Genomic DNA, 26,817 nt, shown 5'->3' with positions numbered 1-26,817 from the left:
GGAATCCAGGAATGTCCAAGCTCAGGTTAGGCTCAGGAGAACCCTGGGCCGAGGGTTTTATGCTAGTTCCCACGGAATCCACACAGCTGCCTCAGGAGTCGGGATCATCCAAGGTCACTTTACCAAGGTCACACAGCTACGGTAGGTGGTGGAACCATGTGGTGGACATTTGTCATTCTGGTTGCTTTATACTTATTCTATGTTTTCTTCTAGAAGTTGGGTAGTTTTCAATCTTATATTGAGGTCTATAGTCCTACTCGAGTTAATTTTTATGCATGATACCAGGTAAGAATTGAGGTTCTTTTCCTTGGTATGTGAGTGCCCAGCTGCAGATGCACTGTACTTCTCACTTGTGGGGGGCATTGAGCTAAGTAGAGGAAGGTTTCATGGCCCACTGTGGAAAGCAAGCTGAAGGGGAAGATATTCCCTTTTGCCACTCTCTGGTTGCTTAAAAACATTGACCCTTAGGGAGACTAGCCAAGGCACAAGGTCAGTTAGGGATTGTATGAGGTGGCCATGGAAGGCAGTGACAAGCACCTCTCTAAAGTTGGTGGCTCTGAAGGCAGCCTCTTGACTGTGCCTTGCCCCATCCGGGGCCTCCCACATGCCCACGATTCTATCAATTATCCACTGTTCCTCACATAGATTCCTTCTCTGCTTAAGTTAACCAGAAACAATTTCTATTTGCAACCAAGTCCCTAGCGGCTATAAGGCAGAATTCAAATCCTGACAATCTCTTCCTGAAAAACTCATGGGCACCATTCTCAGTGCACTGTTAAAGCTTATATGCATATAAGACATAATTATTATTATGGTGCATTAAGTTGGACAACATCCCAGTGAGATAAGTGACAGAATGGTGGCAATTGTGGAAGAAAGAAAGCTCAAGCCATCAATGTCATGTGCTCTAAATGCACAGACGCCCAGCATGGTTTGAAAGGAAAAGAGCTACGCAAGTCAGGAAAACAACAGTTTAAATAGGAAGCACCACCCAGCTGGGTAATGGGATTCCATCATCTATTTTCCAAAAAACCAAATTCAGTTGTGTGTGTGTGTGTGTGTGTGTGTGTGTGTGTTTAATTCCTATATGGTTCATGATGGTCAGAGTCATAACAGCTAGAATTTTAAAGCCAGGAAGGACCTTAAAAATCATCTAATTTCCTCACCTCATTTCATGGATAAGGAGACTGGCTCCCAGTTAGATATGACTTACAAAGCATCACTCCGACAGAGCCAGACTGGAGGAATGCTCCCTCTCCACCTTGACACTTGCCTCCGGGGAGAGGATGATGAAACGGTTCAACAAGTCAGAGGGGAACCCCTCTTCCACAGCGGGAAACTGCATGCTAGTTTAATTGAGAAATCAAATTGCATGCTTACTCCAGTCCTGTTGTCTTTGTGAAGTCACAGATTCGCTCTCAAAACCATTGCGCTGAGACGTGCCCACTCTTCCCTATGTTCCCACTGAGGACACGTTCAGGTAAACCTCCCCTTCCAAGGTCCCCTAGATGTTCCTGAGGCCTATACTCAAATGAATAAAAAGGATTTCAGAGCTAGGATGTACCTGAAGTTCTTCGCCAATGTGTAGTTTTCTTGCAATTTACACAGGCTTTCTGAAATTACCTGGGAGGAGTGATGGCCTACGGTGTTATGTTAGCGTTACCATGCATGGTGTAACTTATAGACAGTCATTCTGATTAGCTCCTAGGGAAAGAGGATGCTGAAGAAATTGAAAAGAAAAGGCCTCTACTGAGGCATTTTCATACAGCAGGCAACGACCGCAATTTAGGGAAAATCTTCCCTTCCCAAAAATATATATATTTTAAGAGCTCCGCAAATTTGAGAAGACTCTAGAAAGCACTGATCAACTTCCTCCTAAGGAGAAGCCACCTCTCCTGCAGATCCTCCCCAAGGGCCTGAGCTTTGCAGTCAACCACAGAGCCGATGCCTGCCCAAGGTGATGCAGATCTTAGGGAGAATGAGGTCGCTCAGTTTGTAGTGATGTGGAAAGTTCTCCAAGGTTCACTGGGGATACAAAAAGTAAGTGTGATAATTTGATCACATGTGTGTAAAAATAAACATATATGATTTAACAAAAACCACAGACAACTTCTGAAAAGAGACACATGAAACTGTTCATAGTGTTTGCTCCTGAGGAATGGGATTGGAATATCAAGGAGAGAGATGAAGGAGGTTTTTTTTTTTTTTTTGCTTTTTACTTAAAATATCCCTGTAATGTTTATATTAAAAACAATAACAAAGGCTATAAGTACTTGTTACCTTTATAATTAAAAAGAGAAACTAATATTTTAAAACTCCAATTTCCAGGCCAGTGGCTCACGCCTATAATGCTAGCATTTTGGGAGGCTGAGGCAGGAGGGTTTCTTGAGGCCAGGAGTTCAAGACCAGCCTGAGCAACATAGTGAGACCCGGTCTCTACAAACAATAGAAAAATTCACTAGGCATGGTGGCGTGAGCCTGTAGTCCCAGCTGCTCAGGAGGCCAGTGCAGGAGGATTGCTTGAGCCCAGGCATTTGAGGTTGCTGTGAGCTGTTGATGATACTGCACACTCCGGCCTGGGTGACAGTGAGACTTTGTCTCAAAAAAAAAATCCAGTTTCCCAGCATCCCCTTGTCAAGATCTGGGATGAGTGAGGCTTGGAAATCTGTGTCTTACTAAGTTCTTCAGATGATTCTAATGTGTAGTCAGAGTTGAGAACCACTGGGTTGGGGTAGTAAGGTCCCCGATAGCGTATTAACTGGGCAGGGAGGTATGCTATGGTGTTATCCTAACACGAATCACTCTATCAGATTAGCTCCTGGGGAGAAAAGAACGCTGACAAAATTCAGCAGAAGAGCTAAGCAGTGTGTCTCATGGGACAGAAGTGGGTTCCTCAGGCAGACACCATGGGAGGCAGCCAGAGGGCACGGGGGCTGATACCAGAAGTAGAAAGGAGAGAGACGGGGAGGCAGGCCGGCCTGCACAGGGAGCCTCGGAGGCCTGTGCCCTGTCTTCTCCCCACCACCAAGCAAGGACGTGTAACTTAGGAACCCACAGGCAAGTAGGATATTTGTTTTATTTGGAAACCTTCAAATTCTATTTAAAAATAATTCTGGGTTTCTTTCAAAAGGCAGGTTGGGAAGAAGCATCTGGAATGAAATAAACCCACAGACCACTTACACAGACCAAAAGAGAAAGGAAAAAAAACCTACTCCAAATTATGCTATTCTCAACAGTGCCAGGAAAGACATGAATGAGGGAAGGGAGGAGAAAAAAACAAACTTCTAAATGATTTGAAGAGAGGGTGGGAAACCAGAGTGTGGGTGGGTCCGGGAGCACTTTGCTCTCACATTTTGGAAAGGAAGAAGTTTCATTTCTGTAATTTTGAGTCTTTCTCAAAAAAGTAATTTCTATGTGTAGTTGGAAATTATACACTTGAGTCAGCTCTGGGGAGCTTCACACAAGTCTAGTATCTACGTTCCCTTCCTCCCCAGAGACCTGGCTACACGCCCTGTGCCCTCTCAGAGTAAGCGTGTTTCTGGCACATTCTTCTCAACAGCAGTGCCGGGGCCTGCCTGCTCTGTGCACTGAAACCTGCAAGAACTCTTCCCAAAGGGCTGATGAAGGACTCTCAAAAGCACCACCTGCAATTCCCACTGCAAAGCAGTTCATCTGGGGAAATGTCTGCTGAGGGGCCGATCCCTAGTGAGAGCCAGCGTCCTGGTGGTGTATCTGATTTCTTTAGCAAGGAAAGCAGCAGGGGAACTGGCATTGTTGAGCATCCAGTATGGGCCATCTAGAAGCTATGTCTCTGATTCTTGCTCGATTCTGTGGAGTCGTTTTTATTGTCCACATTTCACAGATGAGGAAGTTGAGTCCCAGGGAGTCTGTGCTACAGAACCAAGCAAATCTAGCTCCTCTACTTGCTGGTAGGGACTGTGGGCAGGTTACTTAACTCTCTGTGTCTCGGGCTTCTCCTCTTTACAGTGGAGAGAACAATGAGACCTGCCTTGGGGTGATGGGGAGGATTGAGAGATTCCCCGGTAAAGTGCTCAGCAGAGCAATAGGCAACAGAAAATATGAGGCACCCTTATTATCTTCGCCATAATGACTTAGAAGGTTGAATAGCTTCCTCACATGAAGTGACCCACACTGAAATACAGGGCTGAAGCTGGATTTGCATCACTGCTCGTCCTAGCACACATGCTGCCATTACCCAGCACCGTCCTTCTAAGCTGAGGACGAGAGACAGAGATACAGACATCTGTCCTCTTCCCCCAACGAGTAGCAAAGTAGCTGAGGACTTGGATTCGGTGGATGTTACCTTCGGGCCAGAGGGTTTATTTTGTGGCTTCCTAGTCAGAAGGTGAGACCAACTCCCTGTCACCTGCTGTAACACAGGCCCAGGAGAATTCTGCTGACTGGGCAGTAGGCAGGGCCAGAAGCTTGGAACAGTCTGACAAAGGCTGGCGAAACGGTGCTTCCACAGGCCCTGGTACAGGAAGAGGACACAGGACCTGGCTGTGGTGTCTCTGGCCTGAACGGGCTAATATTTTGGAACTATCTGTGGGACGTGGTCAGCCAGGCAGGCCATGCGGGAAGTGCGCAACTCAGCAGGCTGTGGCTGAACTAGAAGAAAACTACCATGGATCTGGAAGGCAATGGGGGACCTGGAACTGTGGAGGGTGGGATGTGGGTTTCTAGGGTCGATCAGGGAGGGGACTGGCTATCAGGAATTTACCCATGGCCCTGGCCACTCCTAATCTCTCCAGTGAGGGTGTATGAGTTAGGGGTGAGGGTATGTAAAGAACCGACAGGAAAACAGGAGCCGGCACTGTCACTGGTTTGCTGGCACTCTGCACACCCCACGCAGTTCTCACAACAGGCCCAGGTGAGAACTAGTCTCACCCCAGATTATCAGTGAGGAAACTGAGGCTCACACAGTTAAGTAATTTGTCAAGGTCAGTATTAGATTGTCTAATAAGCTAAATAAAAGTCTGCCTAAAGTATCTACAATGCAGAAGAACTAAAAACTTGTTTTTGTTTTTTTTTTGAGACAGAGTCTCACTCTGTTGCCCGGGCTAGAGTACCGTGGCGTCAGCCTAGCTCACGGCAACCTCAAACTCCTGGGCTCAAGCAATCCTCCTGCCTCAGCCTCCCAAGTAGCTGGGACTACAGGCATGCGCCACCATGCCCGGCTAATTTTTTTTTTCTATTTTTAGTTGTTTGGCTAATTTATTTCTATTTTTAGTAGAGACGGGATCTCGCTCTTGCTCAGTTGGGTCTCAAACTCCTGAACTCAAGCAATCCTCCCACCTCAGCCTCCCAGAGTGCTAGGATTACAGGCGTGAGCCACCGCGCCCGGCCTAAAAACTTGTTTTTGAAAGAATTTGAAATTTGCTTTTTCTAAGAATGTATCAAAAGAAACATTGTTGGAAAAGTCAGAACTTTGTGGGACTTCCTTACAACTATATTTATGTCCTGAGCAGAATGGAAAGAGTGGAAAGGGGGCTTGCTCCTCACTTTCCTCTGTTTTTTGGGGTGAGAGGTGGGGTGGTGGGAAGGTAGAGGGAGAAACCTTTTCTGGAAGGCCTCAGCAAGTTTCCTCCAACATCCCATGTCTAGAACTGGGTCACATAACCCACCCCCCACCCTACCCCCGCCAACCGGTGGCTGGCAAAGAGAAACAGTATAGTGTTGATTGTCTCAGAACAATCACAATGTACACTGTGGGGCTGGGCAAATGGCCACACCAACAAAATTGGGCTCTATTTGCAAGAAGAAAGGGACAATGGCTGTTGGGTAGGCTATGAATGGAGCTATCACAGACTTTAGGATGCTCTGAAATCCCAGAGGAGCTAGGAAACCATGGACTAGTCATTTACCAATGGTTCCCTTGGGTTTAGGATTTATTAACTATGAATTTTTAAAAAAGAGAATGTCAATTGACCCTTATGGAGCCGTGAATCCTGTTACTTAGTATTATTAGGACTACGTATGTTCTAACCAAAGCTTCCCCTGAATCCTGTTCCATCTCTCTATTTCTCTCACTTTCCTTAGTCAGCTAAGTTCCTGTGACTCGTCTTTGCTCAAAGTCTCTACTTCCTACTTCCTGCTCAACTCCTTGACATCTGGCTTCTGCCCCAATTTCTCCCTTGAGACTGTCTGCCAAAGGTCAAGGGTGAATATTAAGTTCCCCGATGCCTTGCACACTTTCCCACCCACAGCTTGCTCAGCTCCATGGCACATGGCACCGTCCACCCTCCCAGTCTTGCAAGGCTCTCCTCCCTGGGTGCCTGGGACCCTACCCTGTCCTCACCTTCTTCTGAGCTTTCTGGCTCCTCAGTCTCCTCGCTGCACTACTACAGCAACCTACCCCAAACGTTGGGGTTTGTTACCCAGGGTTCTTCCCTTTATTTGCTGTCTTCTCTCTCCAGACACTGTCCTTCTGACCTGCACTACCTTCTCAAATCTCTAACCCAGTGCAGGCTGGATATCCGAGCTACAGACCTGTATGTTGAATTGACTTTTGGATGGTTCTAGAATCTCATAGGCTCCTCAAGTTCAATTTCATCTAAACTGGACTCATCATTCTCTCTAAACTTACACCCTTTTACCTTGTGCTCCCTGATCTTGGTGACTGGCCTTACCACCCATCCAACCATTTGGCCTAGCCAGAAAACTGGGTCCCGCCGTGGAATAAATGGATGAGTCACTATCATTTCTATTCACTTAGTTTCTCAAGGATCTCTGTTTCTGCTTTATAGCCACAATTTCCACCTAGGCCCAAACACTTACCATAACCCTCTGGGTTATCACAAGGTTCTGAAACAGGTCTTTATATTCACTCCATCTCCCAGCCTATGCTCCACCATCATCATGGCGGTCTCTATAAAATATGCAGACGATCACTTCTCTACTCTTTAAAAGCCTTCTATGGCTCTTCTCTGCTGTCAACACAAAGTTCATGGCATGTAAACACAAAGGTGGCACCTTTTCAGCCTTATTGGCTTATGTTCTCTTCATGCTAGCTGGAGAGAGCGTGGCATGCCATCACACTGATTTTCCTTTAATATTAAATAACGTCCGCCGGTTCTATCCTCAAGCGCCGGGACACTGGGTTAAGGAAAAAAAAAAAAAAAAAAAAAATATTAAATAACGTCAGTTGCTGCATTTCTATAGCACTCTGATTTTTACAGCTCCATTTTGAAAGGCCAATATGTAAACACATGGAACAACAGGCTAAGCTTCAGCCTCAAACGCTGCATGTCTGACTTGAAATGATGAAACCCCTGAATTCAAGTTTCCTTATTGTTATATGTTTCCTTAAATGCTAAGTGGAGATATTAATACTTGCTCAGAGGGGAGTTGGGAGGCATAAATTCAGTGATATATATAATAGGTATGGCACGTGGTGAGTGTCTAATCAATGGCATCAGCTACTACTTATAGACCACATCTCACCCTATGCCAGGATGGGTCTAGGTGTCGTATGTTTGTTAGTTCCTTTGATCTTCATAACAATCCTTTGAGGTAGGTACAATTATTCTCATTTTATGGATAAATAAACAAGCACAGGGGTTTAAATAGCTTGTACAAAATCACACAGATAGCAAGTAGCAGAGGGGGATTTGAATCTTGTCAGGGTAACACCAGAAACTATTAACCACTATGGGACCCCACCTCTCCATGGCTGGTGATCATTTAAATTAATGCATTTATGTTAGCTATATGCACCAGAAAATACATTTAGATTTTCTAATAAATATGTGACAAATTATTTGTAAGGAACATAAAATACAAGGACTAATTTCTAGAATGTTAGTATAAAGCCAATAGGATGTCCTCTACCACAAACAAACAAAAAACCTCTTGATACTTTTAAGGTGCTTTTTCTTCACTGAACTGATCTAGGAACTAAGTGGGGGTTTTTTGGGTTTTTTTGTTTGTTTGTTTTTGAAACAGAGTCTCACTCTGTTGCCCAGGTTAGAGTGCCATGACATTAGCCTAGCTCACAGCAACCTCAAACTCCTGGACTCAAGCGATCCTCCTGCCTCAGCCTCCCAAGTAGCTGGGACTACAGGCATGCGCCACCATGCCAGGCTAATTTTTTCTATATATATTTTTAGTTGTCCAGCACTTTATTTCTATTTTTAGTAGAGACAGAGTCTTGCACTTGCTCAGGCTTGTCTCAAACTACTGAGCTCAAGCAATCCTCCCGCTTTGGCCTCCCAGAGTGCTAGGATTACAAGTGTGAGCAACTGAGCCCAGCCCGGAACTAAGTGCTTTGATATCACTGAGACCAAAATAATTCAGATCAAAATTAAATCCATCATTCTGTAAAATAAGGAGTTTGGAAATTGCTTCAAAGAGACTGACATTTTTGCTCTTTCCAAAATTGCCATTCACATTGCTTTTATTTTGTAGGAGCTTCATAATAGGGACACTATGGCTGTGCATTTGGGTAAACTTGACTTTTAGCTGGAGTGAAGTACTTCACACTCACAGCATCTACCTTGTGCTACATGGGTTGGATTTTAGCCAATCTGTCAACAATGAGAGGTGTTTAAGGACAACTTTAAAGGTGTATCACAGGAACTGGAGTGTGTGCTTTTTCAGTATAGACAGGTCTCCCCCTACTAGGTCTCAATTCCACAAATACTTGGAAGTTTTACCTCTTGTAAAGAGAGGCAGAATAGGTGCACAGGCTTTTATATCACCCCTTCTCTGGTCTACAGACTCCTTTAGAACAAGAATTGTGTAATATTCATCTCTGCAAACCCAGGCCCTGGCATGGTACCTGGTACAGAGAAGGCACTTAACTAAGCCAAATGCTGGTGGGGTTAGAGGTCCTAGTTTACCTTCTGCTTCAACCTGAATTGGTTCATAATATGGGCTGGGGTGGCAGAGAATCTACAAGGGACAGGTATCAGCACCCTCCCCTATAGGAACCTGGGTGGTAGAGATTAAATAAGATGGGGGGTTATAGCATTTGAGAAAGAGTCAAGTTGTTGAAAATACATATAACTTTGCCAAAGACTAAGTTAGAGGACTGTAATAATTTAAATGTGCATATTCTGCTTTGCTTATAACAACAATAACAAAAAAGACATGCTTTATAGTTATCACACTTGATAGTGACACATGCTCCCTCTGCCCTATAAACCAAATGAAGATAAAATTCCAATTCTCTCCTCTTTTGGTTGATGTTTTTTCCTATTCTTTTCCCCATTAAGACTATATCTGTGATTCTATAAAATCTTTCCATCCCTTCCTTATTAGCTAAGCATATAAAACATTCATATATAGAAACATTACAATAGATATGATAGATATGATAATTCCAAATGTTGCAAGCTCAAAACAAACCTATAAAAATTCTCAACTTGCTACCATAGCATACTTAAATCAAGAATATCTTGGAGGGAGTGGAGCAAGATGGCCAAATAGAAACCTCCAGCAATTGTCCCTCGGCATGAACAACAAATTCAACAGCTATCCATGCAAGTGAGCACCTTCAGAAGAATGAAAATCAGGTAAGCAATCATACCACCTGGTTTTAATATTATATCAAGGAAAGAGGCACTGGAGAAGGGAGAAGAGACAATCTTGCATTAGCTATGACACCTGTCCCTCCTCCCCCAGCAGTGCCACACCAGCACGCTGAGTGGAGACAGAATCTGTGTGGCTGGGGAGGGAGAGTGAAGTGATTGTGGGACTTTGCATTGGAACTCAGGGCTGCCTTGGCACAGGGGAACACAGAAGGAGCATTTAGACCAGCCCAGCCCAGAGAGAAATCCTTTGCCCTAAAATCCAAGCTTCAGCTAGCCCCACAACCAGCTGACAAAAAGCAGCCTGGGCCCACCTCCAGCTACAGGCAGTGCGGCTCAGAGAGTCTTCTTCCACTTGGGGAAAGGAAAGGGAAAAGTTCAGAGGACTTTGTTTTGCAACTTGAGTACTAGCTCAGCCACAGTAAAATAAAGTACCAAGCAGACTCCAGAAGACCCTAAGCCCAGGCCTTAGTTCCTGGACAACATATCTGGACCCACCCTGGGCCAGAAGAAACGTGCTGCCCTGAAGGAAAGGACCCAGTCCTGGCAGGATTCACCACCTGCTGACTAAAGAGCCCTTGGGCTTTGAATCAACTTCAGAGGTAGGCCTGTAATCCTAGCACTCTGGGAGGTCGAGGCAGGCGAATTGCTCAAGGTCAGGAGTTCAAAACCAGCCTGAGCAAGAGTGAGACCCCCGTCTCTACTAAAAATAGAAAGAAATGAATTGGCCAACTAAAAATATATAGAAAAAATTAGCCAGGCATGGTGGTATATACCTGTAGTCCCAGCTAATCGGGAGGCTGAGGCAGCAGGATTGCTTGAGCCCAGGAGGTTGAGGTTGCTGTGAGCTAGGCTGACGCCATAGCACTGTAGCCCAGGCAACAAAGTGAGACTCTCTCTCAAAAAAAAAACACAAAAAACAAAAAACATCAGAGGTAGCCAGGCAACAGTCACCACTGGCTTTGGGGAAGACTGGGCTGGCTCCAGGTGTGACCTAGAGCTGGTGGCCATGAGGGAGTGTCCACATCACTCCTCCCCCAACTCCAGCAGCCCAGCACAGAGAGTGAGGGAACAGAGTAAGAGATTTTGCCTGGTAGTCCAAGGAATTCTCCTGTATCTTACCCAAGCCCACCAAAGTGGTACTACCAGAAGTCTGCAAGGGTCACAGCATTACTGAGCTTGGGACACCTCCAGTGCTGACATGTCCAGTGCTGACATGGCTGCAGTGACCAAAGACTTAGATCACAACACTCAATTCCCTTCAAATACCTGGAAAGACTTCTCAAGAAGAATAGGTTCAAACAAGTCCAGACTGCAAAGATTAAAATAAATACCTAACTCTTCAATGTTTAGACATTCATGAACAACCATAAGCATTAAGAACACCCAGGAAGACATGCTCTCACCAAATGAACTAAAAAAGGTACCAGTGACCAAACATGGAGCAATGAAGATATGTGATGTTTCAGACAAAGAATTCAAAATAGCTGTCCTGAAGAAGCTCAATGAACTTCAAGACAACACAGAGAAGGAATTCATAAGCCTATCAGAGAAATTTAATGAAAAGATTGAAATAATTTTAAAAATTCTGGAGCTTAACAATTCAACTGGCAAACTTAGACATACATCAGAGTCTTTCAACAGCAGAATTGACCAAGCAGAAGAAAGAATTCGTGAACTTGCTCGTGAACAGGCTATTTGAAAATAATAGTCAGAAGAGAAAAAAGAAAAAAAAAGAATAAAAAACAATGAAGCATGCCTACAAGATCTAGAAAATAGCCTCAAAAGGGCAAATCTAAGAGTTTTTGGCATTAAAGAAGAAGTAAAGAGAGAGACTGGACTAGAAGCTTTATTCAAAGAAATAATAACAGAGAACTTTCTAAACCTAGAGAAAGATATCAATATTCAGGTACAAGAAAGTCATAGAACACCAACCAGATTTAACCCAAACAAGACTACCTCAAGGCATTTAATAATTAAGCTCCCAAAGGCCACAGATAAAGAAAAGATTCCAAAGGAAGCAAGAAAAAGGTAAAATAATGACATATAAAGCAGCTCTTATACATCTGGCAGCGGACTGTTCAGTGGAAACCTTACAAGCCAGGAGAGAACGGTATGATATATTTAAAGTGCCAAAGGAAAAAAAAAACCTTAATCCTAGAATATTATATCCTTCAAAAATATCCTTCAAACATGAAAGAGAAATAAAGACTTTCCTAGACAAACAAGAGCTGAGGGATTTCATCAACACCAGACCTGTCCTACAAGCAATGCTAAAAAGAGTTCTTCAATCTGAATGAAAAGGACATTAATGAACAATAAGAAATCATCTGAAAGTATACAACTCACTGTTAACAGTAAGTACTCAAATACAGGATACTCTATGATGTAATCATGGTGTGCAAACCATTTATATCTTGAGTATTGATTCTGGAAGTTAATTCTAGCCTGTGAGAGCACTTGTGCTTACCCCCACATCAACCTGGCTTTTAGAACATTTTCTCAAGTCCCAAGAAATGAATCATTGTTAATAAAAAATGACTAAGAACTTTCCTTTGGGCTGTACTCCCCACATCAGACAGAGGCCAATACCACCAGTGCCTTTCCAGGGTTAATACGGATCTAAGAACAAACAAAATATTAATAGAAGTCAAAGCAATAAAGGAAAGCAATATTTTCTGACAGTGATTTGTCAAATATTCTGTATTTCTTTTCGCTCATTTCCAAATTCCTTCAATTAATTCTAAATTTGATTTTTAACAGGCTATAAATTCCTATTGGGTTAAATCTTTGTGACTCACCTGAGCTTTCTAGTTTCTCTAATTGAAAATTCCCTTTACATGTAATTTTCTACTTACTATAGTATCTTTTTTGCACACCCATTAGTCAGACCGTCACTAATAAGAAAGGATGATGCTCAAAAAATTTAAACCTCAGGTCTAAGCCTTGCCCTGCCCTCCAATGCTTTCTCTCCTCTTCCCTCTTGTTCTCACTCCCCCTTCCTCTCAATACCCTCCCCGTTCTCTTTCTCTGAAACCTGATGTCCAGATATAATGTAGTGTTCTAAATTGTGTGACTTTGATAATCCTTAGAGCAGATACTGGTAGTAGAAGACTCTAAAGAAGTTGGAAACAAGAGATGGAAAAACTGAATTGGCAATTATAAGACTGTAATTGATTGACTGCTTTTGGTCAAAGAAAGATTATTTGTCTTACTCATTATGGGCAGGTTTTGTTTTTTTTTTAATTCTGAGAAAGTTCAACCTAAAGAGAGCAAAACACAATCTTAGTTTTTGTTTTAATGTATTCCTGGACATTCAGATTAAAGAAGAAAACATTTATATAACTTAATGAATGCCTACAAGATAGTTGAGATAGTATCATTAGTTTTTCCAAAGAAAATTATTAGGCCAGTAGAGTATTTTGTTAATTTATAAAACATTCAGTAAAAGATTACTGTAATACAATAAATGGGGGGGGGGAGCTAATAGCCCTCACTGGAAATTAATGCAAATGTTAGATGACTAGCTTTTAAGATAACAATTTTTTACAATCTATTAGAAGTTTTGCTTTACCTCTAGCAAAAGTTCAGATATAAAATTGGAATCATTATTTCAATGATTAAATGGTTAAATATGTGATGATAACACATCATGTCTCTAGTATCTCACATCTAGAAGATTACAGCAGACTTTGGAATTTCCTTCTCCTGCACATCAGGCATAGGGCAGACCTCCCTCAGCACCAAGGGGCCCAGGGCAGTGATATTAACCAGGGATGAGACCCAGGAAGGGTGTGTTGACACATAGGAATGGGGTGGGGAGGGTATTGGTGTACCATCTCTGGCGATTCTGAGATGCCCCTATGGGTAGATACTTTCACTGCTTTAACTGGCTTGCCAGGTCCAATCTCTGCCCAGATCTAATCTCTCCTTCCTCAATACCATGAAATTTATTTTTGTTACATCACTCACTTCATCATCATACTCCCCTTCTGACATACCTTCAGACCTACCAGTTAGTGCTCATACTCTTTGGGTTGACTTTCAAGAAACCCCCCCACCCCCGCAGAGCCCACATAAGATCAGAAGCTAGCCTTATCTCCTACCAGCCCTTGCCATCACATCACCCTTCAAAACTGGAACTAGAAAATCAGTTTATTTCACCAAATATTTTTTGAGGGTCTACTATGTGTATAGCTTCTCTGGACACCCGTAGTAAACAAAAGCCAGGATCACTGTTCTAAAAAGCTTAAAAGTCGACTGGGGAGAAAAGAGGAAACTGATGCATTGCAGCATCGTGGACTATGTGCTTTGCTGGGGCACAGATATTCGAGCCTTGGGTGACAGGAGACAAGGCAGGCTTCTGGGAGGAGCCAACATGCGAGCTGGAATACAAAAGATAAGCAGAAGTTTGGCAAAGAAAAGGAAAGCAGGGCACTATACGCAGAAGAAAAAGACTGCATTTAAAAAAATGAGAGGGAGTGATCAGCTTATGATAGAATAGCTGTCTGTGGACCAAATCCGTGCTGGTGATAGTTGACAAACATATTGCTGATAAAAACCTGGGGATCACTCAAGTCCCATTAAGTTAGCCTGGGATGTCCTCAGAAGTGATTTGAAACCAGAGAAAGTGGTATCTCAAACCAGTAATTGAACCTGCCAGCTTGGTGACAGACAGAAGCCAATGTCCTAGAAATATGACAGGCTGTCAAAGTCTGTCTGTGCTTATTAAGCACTGTCCATGACACACACATCGAGTGGACATGAATACTGCCATCACTACAGAGGGATGCTCTATTGTGGGACAGGGAGAGATTGCCTGATTAGCGTGTGTGTTCTGATAAGATTAAAGTTTGGACTCTGTAAAGCTAAGGACTGGGCCCTGAGTCCTGGTAGCCCCAAGGGGCTCTGCTGCGTGGGAGGCATTGGCTGAGAGATCAGCAGGCCTCCTTCTTAAAGGCAACAAGAATAACCTGTGTTTCCTGCCGATACTGTTACTTGCGTGTTTTGCATCTCCTCTGTCTTTTCCTTTCCTCATCTCCATCTAGAATGTAGGCTAGCACGATGTGACTCAAAGTGCCACACTGCAAATGGTTTGTTACTGGTCCACAATGAGACAAATACATAAATGGAGAGTAAGCAGCTATAACCTTTTAGAGAAATTTGACAGAGTAATTCATTTCTGTTGAGTCTAATAAAAAATTGGGGCTTATATTTTATTATACTGTATATCTTTTTCTTTTCATTTTATAGTAATTTATTTTTATTTATATTTTACTAAAATATTGGCCCATGATGGATTGGTCTTTTACCCCAAACAGTTTGAGAAGTACCAACCTAGACGGCAGGGATCCCTGTTCTACACGGATCCTGTATGACATGTTGTGCACAGTAGTCACCTTGGGAGCTGGAAAAAAACAAACAACTTTACATCCATATCTATAGAGAGAAGCCTTAGCTATATTCTAACAAATGAGGATGAAGATGGGATCAGGGTGGGCAAGGGCATCTGTATTTATTAAAAACTCCCTTGGTGTTTCTAATGTGCAGTCAGGGATGGGAATCCTTAATGTGGGTGGTATCCAATCAATGACCATAGGCTGAATGAATGACTAAAACAAGTCATCCAGCCAAAAGCAGGTGTTTATTATACACCTGAAGCACACCTGACAATGCTGTACCAGGTGCTGAGTAACACGCTATAAAGTCACGAAGATTAATCAAGATTTTCCAATCTGAAGATGAAGCTCCTATGGACAAAGCCAACACCTAACAAAGAGCTCAGACCAATAAACCTACAGTAGTTCCCTATAAGTAAAGTAAATTCTGTACACTGTGCCGGGATGGAGCCCTTCTCTCTCTCACTCCCTCTCTCTCTTTCTCTCTTTTTTAAAGCAAAGAGCATTATTCATTAATACTTCACCTAATGGGAGAGCTCCTCAGGCTGGTATCTCCCAGTTGGTCAAAGAATCCACTAGATGTCACTCAAGGTCCCTCCGGGCTCCCTCTCGCAGGCTCTGCCCAGCCTTCAATTCTGTGTCAGAGCATTTTCCTCTCCAACCCTGTTCCCACAGTAAGGCACAGGACGTGCTGATGCTGGTCTCCTTCCACTGCTTTCCCTCGCACTCTAGGCCACCACGTTCATTGGTTCATTCAAGAATAACAGAGAGATGATTCTATATCAGACCTTAGTTTAGGCTGTAATGAAATAATGGTGAGTGAAATAGCCATGTTTCTGTCCTCATGGAGTTCATAGTTTAATCTACGAAAGCAGTTCTCATTCTAATTGGTGGTGTTTGTTTTTATTGATTCTCCTATCAGACTAGAAGCTCTAAAACTTTTTTGGCTACCACACCCAAAGTAAGAAAGAGAGACATTTCACACTGCAACTCATATATACACAAACACACAGACACATAACCACAAAGTTTCACAGTACAATGCTTACCTTCATGTTGTGCAATGTACTCTGATATTTCCTAGTGGATTCTAGTTCATTTCTTTTTTCAAAATGCTGGTCATGATCCACTAAATTGATTTCATAACTCACTGATAAGTCATAATCCTAAGAATAAAAAATACTTGCTTAGAGGATAAGGGCCACCTCTTACCTGTATTCCCAGTGCCTAACAATAGTAAGTGAGCAATACGCATTTTTTAAATGAATGAAAATTATGAGGACTAATTTGCATTAATGTTTAAATTAAGAAGACAGATACAGATTAAGTGGCTTATTATAATATGCATAATCTGTGTCCTTAAGAATATATTTAGCCGGGTCTCTTCCTCTTTCGATTGTTTGGACGCGAATTAGCGTGGGCGTGGCTCCCTGAAAAGTTCTAGAGGAATCAATGATCAAGATGCCTGGTAAACCAAATGCTTCCAAGGAGTCTCAACATTTAAAAAGAAACCCAAAAAGAAAAATCGATGATGAGGAAGTAGAGTTGTCAGAGAAAGAGGTTAGAAAAACAGCAAAAAGAAATAAAAATCATCCAAAGCACGTGTCTTCTGAAGGACAAAGCATACTAATCTAGAACAGATAAAGATAGCATCTAACAAGAGAAAAACCTGGCAACCTTTTTCAAAGGAAAAAAAAAAGTAGCAGAGAGCATTTGCAAACTATAATGAAATCAGTAGTAATAACAATTTAAGTAAAAGTATTAAAGAAAAAGAAGAAATACAACATCATCTCAACTTCCTGAAGAAAAGATTGCTACAACTGTGGAAAACCCTGAAAGTTCTTCATGAAAAGCTGAAAGATTTAACTAATGTGTCAAGTCTACTGAATACAGAAAGCGCACAGCACAGAGTCAATGAAGAAGGTCTTGCATTATTGCAGGAAGAAATACATAAAATGGTAAAGACCACAGAGTTGATGACTGGAAATACAGAGCCTAAAGAACAAAATTGAAATTCTGGCAAGTGAGGTGGAAGAAGAAGAGAACATGCCAAAACAGGTGCATCAAGTGAACAGTAGTGCTGTACTCTCTCTTCCAAAATTTTCTCAGAATAGTCTCAAAGCACCCACACTTTAGAAAGAAATTTTGACGCTAATTCCAAAGCAGAATGCTCTTCTAAAGGATTTGGATGTTCTTCATAATTCATCCCAGGTTAAGAACACATTAACATTCATTGAAGAAGCCTATAAGAAACTGGATGCCACTTGAAGAATTTTTTTTTTAGATTGCTCTAAATTAATTTAATGTTTATGAATTTATAAAACTATTAACCCATGATGATATTACAGAGGCTGAGGCTTCTGCAGGATTTATCCCCTGATATGCACTTTAAAATTAGCAACTGTGGATCTATCATTAGCATCTAATGGATTTCCGAAAACTCTTTTTAACAGTTGTCAGATCCAGGAAATCAATATTTATATTGTTGTGTCTGCAATTATTTGCCTAAAACCATTAAACAAGAATAGTCGTGATCTAATAGTTTATTTTAAACTATTAAATGGAGCTTGTTTATTGGTTAAATGTGGAATTGTGGTATGTAAATTATGTACAGTATCTAGTATATAAAAGCACAAGTGTTTGCTATCACTCATTTTGTACTGATGCATTTGCTGTCTGTTCATCTGGAAGTTGAAAAATCCTTAAAGGCCTTCGCTTTTTCACCTAACTCCCTAGTCTTTTTGTGAACTAGATAAGATTTGCCAGGTATGTTTAACTTTAGAGGTAACATCAACATTTTATTTCTTTGGTTGGTTAGTGAATAGATATTGAATGTTTATTTTCTACTGTTATGCAAGCATACTTTTAATTAGGAGAATAATTTAAAAAGGAAACTGCACACTTATTCTCTTAAAACAAAAATCAACCCCACCAAACCCCTTCTTTATAAATCTTTTCTCATTGTGATAATTAGTTTACATGTGTGAATAAATTATCGCTTAAATATATCAAAAAAGAATATATTTATATATACACATTATATTCATAAATATCCATGGATAATTTTTTCCAGATACTATATAGATCTTACACTAGGCACACTACATATCCTGTCAATGTAATTTAATATTTCAGCCACAATCTGGAACTCACATATTTTAAATTTATATAATTAAAAATATGTTAATCTTGCAAAAAGATGTTATGAGGAAGAATTAACTTTTCAGGTATTAAAACTTATTGTAAATTCTAACAGTTAAAAGAGCTTGGTATTAGAAACTGTAGCACACAGAATAATGGTCTCCAAAGATGTCCTAATCCATAGAACCTGTGAGTGTGAGCTTGCATGGCAAAAGGGACTTTTGCAGTTGTGATCAAGTTAAAGATTTTGAGGTGGGGATATTTTCCTGGATTCTGTGGATAGACTAATGCAATCACAAGGATACTTATAAAAAGGAGGCAAGAGGGTCTTGCCAGAGAAGGTGAGGAGAAAGAAAGAGATTTGAAGATGCTATGTTGCTAGGTTTGAAGATGGAGAAGGGGCTGTGAGCCCAAGACTGCAGGTGGCTTCTAGAAACTGGAAAAGGCAAGAAGTTAGAGTTTCCCCTAGAGCCTCTGCAAGGAGCACAACCCATTTTAGACTTCTAATATCCAGAATTGTAAGACAATACATTTGTGTTGTTTTAAGCCACTAAGGTTGTGGTAATTTGTTACAGTAGCAACAGGAAACAAATACAGGGATGGAGTAGACAGCTTGATGGAATAAAGTAAAACATTCCCAAATCTAAAAAAAAAAAACCCACAAAACTTTGAGAATTCAGCATTCGATGAAGGCAATTTAGCAAGTCTGTGTGTGTTTCTCCAGTAAGTTGATATTAGGAAAACTGGATAGCCATTTAAAAAAAAAAAGTAAACTTATCCCTAACCTCTTATACCACCAGAATTATTTCCAGATGGATCAAAGATTAAAGCATTGGGGGGGAAAAAAACGCAACTAAAAGTACTAAAAGAAAAAAAATACATAGAAGAGTTTATGGGGTTTTGTTGTTGTTGTTTGGTTTCAGGAAAATATAAAACCCAGAATGATTAAGGGAGAGGTGGCTAATAGTAACTCTCACACATAGTTGGTAGGTGCAATTGGTAGTCAAAATTCATCAAAATTAAACATGTCCATACACTTCAACCCAGAAATTTCCTTCCCAGGAATTTATCTTAAAGAAATACTTCATTATGTGTACAAAACTTTATGGTAAAACTGTTCATTAGCACATTTTTTTATAACAGCAAAGAACCAGACACAGCCTAAATGTCCACTAAACAGAGAAGGTTAAATACATTATGGTACAGTCCTTAGCTATGTGTTTTGTTAAAGGATGATTCACATACACATTTGTAAGTGAAATAGTATGTATAGTACGATCCCTTGTGTGTAGGGAAAAGCGATACACATTTAGCTTATATATTCAGAGAAAATTCTGGAAGTGTACACAAAAATTGTTAATACTTACCTTTGGGGAATGGGATTGGGAGTAGGAGGAAGTGTTCGATTTTTAAAATATTATATTTTCTGTATAGTTCCTGATCTCAGAATTGCTAACGGGTTTTCTGCAGCTATTCTGCAAAAAAGGGAAAAAAATAGGCAAGTGAAGAGAGAGAGAGCCACATTGACAGAGCAACAAATCTGGGTCAAATGCCTCAGAGGTATATGCTATCTGATTTTTTTTAAATGTTTTTGTTTTTTTCAAGTTTGTTTAAAGCAGCCCTGTAACTAAAGGCAGCCCAAGACACAGAATTCTGAGCTTATTGAAAATAGGTATGACATTTCTTTAAAGGTTTAAATTCTTTAAATTTGCTTGTTTTATTTTGCTTTGCTTTAAGTTATGCATGAAGATTCCAGACAGGTAAAAAAGTGAAATTCCACCTTAGTTGTCCAGCTAAGGTAGACAAATATCCAACCAAGGTCTCATGTCAGAGACCAGGTTAGGACTCCCATTTGTTTGAAAGCCTTTATACCTTGTATGTCCCACCTCACCAGCTTAGCCAACAAAATGAAGTCACTTAAGTCATGTGTTTTTTAAAGTTAAAATTCATACCACTCTGAGCTCTACCTAGCAAGTCAAGTCTAACTTTCCCAGAAGATTCTCCTCCCTAGATGTCCCCAGTGACCCCAAGGTTACTTATTCCTTCCAAAGGGGTCCCCTCAACTTACAGATCGTGGGTGGCTGGTGACTCAGCCACAGTGCCCTAGTCAAAGCTTCTCCTCCACTGCTGCTGCCTATGGTCATTGCCAAGGCCAGGACAGCCTGGCGTGTCTGCAAAGACTAGAACAAATGCCTATTCCCTCCTGGCTGCAGCTACCCAGGGTTAGGAGAGGTCCTGCCAACAGTTACACAGTGCAAAAAGGCCAGTCCTTGCCTGCCAACAACCTCCAAGTGTAGATACAACCCTTGTTCCTACTCTCTCAAAGCACAGCCAAGGGCAGGCTGTAGACAAGGAAAAAATCACAGACAAAAGCAGTGTCTGCCAATATCCAGTAATATTTGAGGCCACTTTTAAATGAGAAAAAAGAAATCTTGGTAGCTCCCAACTATTAAATTATTTTAATTATGTTTCTTAATCATGTATAAACTTTAGGTATAAATGCCTTATTCTCACAGCTTTCTACATAAATAAAACTGAAATAATTTTAGAAATTAAATTCACAAAATTTAAAAATTCAGTTAATATTATGTATGTAACATGGTAAATGATGTTTGTTGCTTTGCTGAAATTACATTGTCCCTTGAGATGAGGATATGGACTCATTGCTATGGTATGAGCCTTTTTGTTTGGCATGTTTATAATTGGCTTAATTATCCCAACATTCTTCTCTATTTGGATTTCTGTGAAACTTTTTTGCAGTGTTCTGTGAGCATGCTTGACCTTCTCTTAGCCAGAATGCTATCATTTCCATAAGAAGTATTCTATTTTTTTCCCTTTAGCCCAAGAAAATTAAAGTAGTAGTTGGTGCTAAATACAAAATCAAGTGTAGTATTCAGTTATAAGGTGGTCATCAAATGATTCAGAATGGGCATTACAATATATTAATTTTTTAAAGAACATAAGAGCAAAACATTTACATATTTTTGTAGGGAATTTGCAAAAGGTTTTCCTTAGACTCACACTAGTTTAAGGAACAGTGGTCTATACCCTTGCTACTTTAAGGTGGTCTAGAAGCCAGGAAGCTTATTAGAAATGCACAGTTTCAGGCCCCATTCCAGACCTATTGGATCAGAACCTACAGTTTAACAAGATATCCTGGTGGTCTGTATGCACCTTAAAATTTGAGAAGCACTAAGTTATTATTTCCCAATTTAATCTTCAATGGGCCCACGGGGGGATCTGGTACAATCTAAAGACCCTCCTTTTTAAAGGACAATTATTTATTCTTCTCTTTCCAGGGTTGCATGTAGGGAGATTTAAAGTGAACTCAGATTTCTCTAGGAATAATGGTGAGTATTAGTGACTTCAAAGGGACCATCTTGGAGACTTCCACAAAGGAAATTCCATTCAGGAACTTTTATGTCTTGCTTCACACCAGATACTAAAGACTACATCATATATAAATTCCATTTATATGAACTGTCCAGAGTAGACAAACTCATAGGGACAGAAAGTAGAATGTGGTTGTTAGGCGAAGGGTGAAGGGGGGGGAATTCAGAGTGACCATTAATGGGTAAGGGATTTCTTTTTGGGGGTGGAATTAAACAGTGATGACGATTTAAAAATTTTTTTTTGAGTCAGGGTCTTACTCTGTAGCCCTGGCTAGAGTGCAGTGGCAGGATCATAACTTTCTGCAGCCTTGAATCCCTGGGTTCAAGCAATCTTCTTGCCTCAACGTCTTGAGAAGCTGAGACTACAGGCATAGGCCACCACACCTGGCTAATATTTAAATTTTTTGTAGCAATGAGATCTCACTATGTTCTAGGCTGGTCTGGACCTCCTGGCCTTAAGCAATCCTCCTGCCTTGGCCTCCCAGAGTGCTAGGATTATAGGTGTGAGCCACCATGCCCAGCCTAGTGGTGATCATTTTTGAAGTGGAATTAGTGGTGATGGTTGCATAACTTTGTGAATATACTAAAAAGCACTGAAATTGTACACTTTAAAGGGTGAATTTTAAGGTATGTGAATTTTATCTCATTTTTAAAAAATAGTATTGTCATAGTTTTCCTAAAGAACAGTAGATGGATATGAAGCTTACATTTGTTTTTTGTTTGTTTGTTTGTTTTTTGACTCCTGTGCATATATTTCCTCAACTCAAGATTAGGGCCTAAAAGTCTGGCCGCTATGCCAGACATGCTCTGCCCCATCGGAGGGCCAAGGAGAGGATTGTCACTTGAAAGTGGGAACACTTAAATGAATGACAGACAACACCGGACCCACAGACCAAGGGCATTCTTCTAAGCCCTGGACTAGCTCCAGGAATGGTAGAGGGAAATTGGAAGCGGGGTCCCTTTTTGAGTCCCCACATGAAGAGACTCAGCCTTCAGATATCCAAGCTCACCACTCCCTGTCCAGTATCTTTTGCTTCCTGCCCTGCCAAGTAGGACATTCTCCTTTGTGCCCAGCCACTCTTGCCCCACAGTTCCCGAGCAGTCCCATGATTCACAAGGCAGGGACCTATGCAGCAGCAGGCAGTGCAGGTACACATTCTCCTCTCCCTTACTCGTGGCTGGATACAGACTGAGGCACCACGTCACATGAATCACCAAAACCCCACTGGGAGCCATAACAAGAATCTGGAAGTACGGGGAGAACACATCAAAGAGGGGAAGGATGGATTCCCTTGATGCCCAGTATCAGGGCCCCTACAGCACTTTTTTCTGAGCCAACCAGCTAAACGATCACTGCAGCTCAATACAGATAGAGAAGCAACACAGCCAGGCAAACACCCATCAGAGCCAGTGACAAAGAACAGCTGTGGGAGATGGGGAGGAGAGAAGGGGAGCAGTCTCCAGAGTCCCAGCTCCAGTCCCCTTCTGCCATTGGCTACCCTTGCTCCCCACAAATCCCTGGGGTTGAAGTGAGGAGGGCAACTACAGGCTGGGGTAAGAAGGAATAAGGACAAACAAAATAAGGACTAGCATCAGTCTCCCCCCTGTACCCCACCCTCAAGAGAAATACCCTCATTGTGACTAGTATTTATGAAAATCTGTAAGAGACTATTCTATGTAGTGGCTCTAATCCCATACACACGGCAGCTGCCTGTGCTGAGAACTTTTCAAATCAGTGATTGCGGGAACAAACAATATTTTCAGCTTCTTATGGTGCCTGTGCAGGCTTTACCAAGACCTTGGTTCAGTCCCAGTCACATTGACCTTCTGTCTTAAATCTAGAAAAGGGGGAAGGAATGGGGGGCAGGGGAGAAAGGTGCTCAGGTGCTAGGTAAAGCTTACTGATCAGCAGCCTAATAAATTAGGAAAAACAAAATTATGCTGGCCTGGGAGAAATAATGGGGGAGGGGTTGCAGAGAGGAAAAGGGCATTGGGAAGCCCTGCTTCAAGACTGAAGACAGACTGCTTAAGTGTCATAGACAGCTCCCCACCCCAAACTCCCTTCCAGATATCCCCATAAACCATTTGGGCACACTCCCTCTTGGAATTGCAATTTCTGTCTTCCACCTATCCCTAAGGAGCTGGCCATGTGGAGAGGTGTGTTGGTTGTTTTGTTTTTGCCAGAGGCCCTCGCCCTAGGTGCTCCTGTAAAGGTACCTTGGCCCCTGATATGGATGAACAAAGCCCCAAATGCTCCACTGCCAAGGAGGTCAGATCAGGAACAGCCCCCATTCCCACACCCCAGGATCGAGCTTGCTTGGTTCTTGCCATCTTGCAGGATGACGTCAAGTTTGGAGGGAGATACACAGTGCCTCTCCATCCCAGGGGTGAGGGCAAGGGACTCTCAAGTCAGGGGAAGGGGTGAAGGGAGCAGGGTCTAAATCCTTAGGCTCCCATGCAGGTCTGTCTCTGTCCCAGATGAGCTGCTATCAGAGTACATTTGTTTATCTAAAGGGTTCATCCTTCAGAGTTTCTCAAAGCAAAGGTGTTTCCTTCCAGCCCTCACCAATGTTGAGACTCTAGTTATATTTATGTTACAAGTCAGATTTATATTTGTAAAGGTCACTGTGGTTTATGGATGGAGGTGGAAGGAAGGAATGGGGTGGGGTGGGAGGGTCTGAAGATAGGAAGATTAGTTGGGGACTAGTTACAAGGCTTTATGGGGCATCAACTAGGACAATTCTAGACCAGAATAGTATCACCCAGACACACAGCAAATTACAAGATTTGGAAGCTGAGGAAGAGTCTGCTCTGTTTTAAGTACCGTGCCGAGATGCTATCCATTAGAGATTCAAACATTTCATTCTCTCAACAATTTTTTTTTCACCAGGCAGTGTCACCAGGCATTATAGGGGATTCAAAGACGACTAAGAGGAGGTCCTTGTCCTCCAGTTATGGTGGTAAAACCACAAAATAGTGGTAAGACCCACCCAGGGCTTAGTATTGTATAATAGAATGTACACTGTGATAAGAACCAAAGGGAGGTCGAACCTAGAGCTCTCCACGCCAAAGAAGGAATAAATTACCTCTTACTTCTAGTGGAAGTCCATTTGATATTTGGTGGGAGGTTGACTGGATATTGATACATGAAGATGAGGTGAAGAACATTTTAGTAGAGGCAATAGCATGAACAAAGGCACAGAAATGGAGAGTTGGAGACACGATGGCATATTTAGGGAAGGACGAATGAGCACTGGCTACAACAGATCTGGGAAGAAAAGTAAGTGAAGAAAGTAAAGCAGGAAAAATATGGATTGACAAGTCGTCTTTTTCAAATGGAGAAACTAGGGGCAGGCTGAGAGGCAGAAGAGAGTCGATATAAATTTCTATCTTTCACAGAGTTGTACACATTTCCCTGATTGGTAAAAAATCATTTTGTAGGCTTAGAGGGAAAGTGATTTTGGAAAGAACGTTTTTATAAAGGCCGGCTTTGGTAGGGTGCTGACGCTAAGACTAAAGAAGAGCACGAAGGCGCCTGGCAACAGAAAACAGCACTGACAAAAATGAGGCAAAAAGGAAGTGTGACGGTCCCCAAATCCCTCCTTCCCCCATTTTGGCTGAGATCATCCAGCCCATAGGCATCTGTGCTCTTACCAACTAGTTTGTATCGCCAATAAAATAAAAGAAGACATCTGGCAAAAAACCCTGGCGTTGACAACACCAAATTCCTATTTGTTATTTGAATGACTTAATTCAATTTTAAAAAGCTCATCGTTCCGGGCACACAGAAGTAACCCAAACGTTTTACAAATGAACGTTGTTTGTTTAGGCTTTGTTTTGGAGCCTACGTTTAGGAGAGGAAATGATTCAAAGCACAAAACCTATATCCTCTATTAGCACTGAATGTGGGACGACCCGGGGCCAGGAGGCCTGGTTAACACTTGGGTTTCTCGGCCCTCTGTCCAGTCCCTTAAGTCAGTAGGTACAGCAGGGTGTCACAGTCCAAGCAACCAGTAGCGGCGCGGCTGTGGGGCGGGGCCACAGGTTCCACCGCCTCCTTCCCGCCCGGCCTCCCACTGCCCGAGTCCTTCTCTCTCGCACCTGCGCGTCCCTCCGCGCTCGGGCTGGTGCAACTTCTCCCTGCGCTAGCGGGGAAGGGGTTTGGCCTTGCCTCTCGCGAGATCGTCTCCAGTTGCTGCCGCGGCCGATTCTGGCCGCTGACTGGCGGCGCCTGCGCAGCCGCCATGTTCGGTTGCTATGCTGCGGCCTGGGAGACGGGGTGTGCTTGAGGCAGGAGGAGGAGACAGAGGAGGAGGGAAAGGAGGGGGGCGGCTGAGCGCCTCTTGCACTCTCACACACAAACGCTGCCCAGGATTACCCACCCGCTCACGCCGCGCTGCGCGCTCTTCTGCTCCTCGTGGCCCCCCACATTGTTCTCTTAGGACTCCTGGGTCCCCAGGGGCTGAAATTAGGCCTGAGACGGGCAGGGACGAGACTTGGCTTTGGCCGAAGGGTCGGAGGTTTGGGGTCAGGCGCCCCCACCCGTAGCCCCCTCCCCCACGGCATTTTGGGGGGTGTGGATTATCTCATCTCCGCAGGGAGGTGGGAGAGGGCGCCGGCCGCCCGCCTCCCTGCCACCTCCCCGGCGGCTCCGGCCCGCGGCAGCCCCGCAGCATGAGGTGGTGCTGGCGGCTCGCGGTCGTGGCGCGGCCGCTGCGGCGGCTGCTGCTCTGGGGGCGCTGAGGGAGCCCCCCGGAGCGGCACGGCGGACGCGCTTTCCCTGGCGCGCCCGGGCCTCGAGGCTTTTTTTCTCCAGCCGAGAGGACGCGGCTGTGATACGAAGGTAAGAGACTCTCGGGTCCCCGCCGGCCTCTCGGCCCTGCACGCTGTACGCGAGGCTCTTACCTGCGTGTGTGGCTGGTGGGAGGTGAGCCAGGTAGGGCAAGCCGGAGGTACGAGGTTGATATAAAAAGAGGGGAAAGGACGCTTTTTCCCCTTTCTTCCTGGGACCTCTGCTCTCGGAGCTCCCGGGGGTTATAGTTGGAATCTGTAGTTGGTTGAACGAAGGAATAAGGGATGGAATAGATGCGGAGATAGAATGTTTCACGGTACCTAAACTCTAGGCAAGGCTTTAGAATCTTCTGAGTTTTCCATTGCTGGTAGAATTCCTTTTTTTTTTTTTTTCCTCCTTTTTTCCTTTTAAAAATTGGTTCAGCGCTTCTTGCCTGCTGCATGGGTGCTTGGGCCAAGTATCCCCTGCCCCCATTGAAGTTTTAAGCCTCTTAGGATTCTACCAGTATATACTTGTATTTGGGAATCTGTAGTTGCCCCCCT

General features: G+C 42.8%; 1 protein-coding gene, 1 long non-coding RNA gene and 1 pseudogene across 5 annotated transcripts in view; 2 read left to right on the top strand and 1 right to left on the bottom strand.

The window, feature by feature from the left end:
- Positions 1–1,723: 1,723 nt before the first annotated feature.
- On the bottom strand, positions 1,724–26,817 carry LOC105863019 (uncharacterized). The gene is made up of 5 exons (XR_012920535.1): positions 26,389–26,817; positions 19,459–19,566; positions 16,000–16,116; positions 6,799–7,116; positions 1,724–2,025 (listed from the first exon to the last, which is right to left on the bottom strand). It is a non-coding gene; the product is annotated as an uncharacterized LOC105863019 (long non-coding RNA).
- On the top strand, positions 16,407–17,218 carry LOC105863017 (centromere protein Q pseudogene; annotated as a pseudogene).
- PTPN4 (protein tyrosine phosphatase non-receptor type 4) overlaps positions 25,733–26,817 on the top strand; it is a 225,519-nt gene continuing 224,434 nt past the window's right edge. For 3 of the 4 annotated variants that reach the window (XM_012749752.3, XM_012749750.3, XM_012749751.3), the window contains exon 1: positions 25,733–26,326. The gene's annotated coding sequence lies outside the window, so the exon portion shown is untranslated. The remainder of the gene's footprint in view (positions 26,327–26,817) is intronic. The other variant, XM_012749753.3, reaches the window with a different exon arrangement.

The sequence above is a fragment of the Microcebus murinus genome, chromosome 8, assembly GCF_040939455.1.
Source record: "Microcebus murinus isolate Inina chromosome 8, M.murinus_Inina_mat1.0, whole genome shotgun sequence".
Taxonomy (NCBI): domain Eukaryota; kingdom Metazoa; phylum Chordata; class Mammalia; order Primates; family Cheirogaleidae; genus Microcebus; species Microcebus murinus.
Note: the sequence above shows the minus strand (reverse complement) of the source record. Positions and strands in the feature narration are given on the sequence as shown.